The sequence below is a fragment of the Mandrillus leucophaeus genome, unplaced genomic scaffold (assembly GCF_000951045.1).
Source record: "Mandrillus leucophaeus isolate KB7577 unplaced genomic scaffold, Mleu.le_1.0 Scaffold838, whole genome shotgun sequence".
Lineage (NCBI taxonomy): Eukaryota > Metazoa > Chordata > Mammalia > Primates > Cercopithecidae > Mandrillus > Mandrillus leucophaeus.
The window spans coordinates 889,881-891,542 of record NW_012109119.1 but is presented as its reverse complement, the minus strand read 5'-3'; positions in this window follow the sequence as shown (position 1 = coordinate 891,542).

Genomic DNA, 1,662 nt, shown 5'->3' with positions numbered 1-1,662 from the left:
TTTTTTTTTTTTTTTTTTGAGACAAGATCTCACTCTGTTGTCCAGATTGGAGTGCAGTGGGGTGATTTTGGCTCACTGCAACAATCTCTTACCTCAGCCTCAGAGTAGCTGGGACCACAGGCGCACACAACCACATCCAGCTAATTTTTTGTATCTTTTGTAGAGACAGGGTTTCATCATGTTGCCCAGGCTGGCCTCGAACTCCTAGGCTCAAGCGATCCTCCTACCTCAGCCTCCCAAAGTGCTAGGATTGCAGGCATGAGCCACCACACCTGGCCCAGCTGTCTACTCACTCTTTAAAACCGGATTGCAACTCTCCTTAATTTCCCCAGAATTATGTGTCCCACTTTGTTTCTGAACTTCAGCGCATACCTGTTTATCACACACACTGTAATTACTGATGTCCTGTTGTTCAAGTTATATCCTTGATGTCCAAGTTACATTTTGATAAATTCCTTAAGGATCATGTTTTATTTGACTTTCTACAGCAATTAGTGTAGTTCCTGACAAATAGGAACCACTATTCCCTTCACTATTTCAATAAATGCTGAATGAATATTTTATACACAGCTAACCAAAGGGCTTCTACCATATGCTCTACTAATTTTATTCTAAGAAAGTGTGATGTTCAAATATATTTGAAAAACAGCAGATATTTCAACAATAAACATGTTAATTCTGGTTGGGTCATACGCAAAGGCCATGAGAAGAACAAGCATAAATACACCCTCTACATAAAGATAATAGCTCATCCTTACTAAGCATTTATGCTGTGCCATTTAGTCTGCTAAGCAATTTACAATTATTTGATTTAATCCAATGACATAACTCTCTGCGGGTTAAGTTCTATTGTTTGCCTTATTTTACAAGATATGCGGAAACTGAGCACTAGAGAAATTACATAACCTCAGGATCACACAACTAGTGAGCAGTGGTGCCAGGGTTTCAACCCAGAGTTCCTGACTCTGGAGCCTCTACTCTTAACCACATGAAACAGACTTCTTAGCGGTAACTGGTGCTTCCAAGATGCTTAATGTGGTACTCTGACCCGCAATAAGTGAGTTTCAATGAGAAAAACTTAGGATGGACCAACAGCACATTTTCCCATATTCTATCAAATCGTGAAGACACCAAACTATGAAAGGGTCTACCTGCAAATTAAGTCCTTGAAGACAAGTATATGTATATCCCGGGTTTTCTTCCACACGCTTTCAACAAACTACGCTTTTCCTCTGAACAGAATATCTTAAAAATAAATAAATAAATACAACTTTGGCTTTCTTTTAATATTCACACAGTAATTATTTTTCTATTATGACCTGAAAACCTAAATACTTAAATACAAAGTCGTCATTTCCAGGATAGCCAAGAGCCAAGAACTAAAAAAAAAAAAATTAAGGCCGCGTTTATAGTTTTGAGCAATGGGGATCCAAACAACACAGTCCACAAGTCATCTTGGACTCTGAAGTGTGCAGAACTGCTACAGTATCTAACCAATCACATGGGGGAGTTGCGGGTACCTTGATACCGACAAGTTAGCTTCAAAGTTCCCTTACATGAGCCTCTAAATCAGCTGAGACCAATTATTGTTAATGCTCTCCGGGGCCGTGTTGAGGACTCCCAATTGGCAATCTGGAACGCTTCCAGAACTTGGTGGGGGGG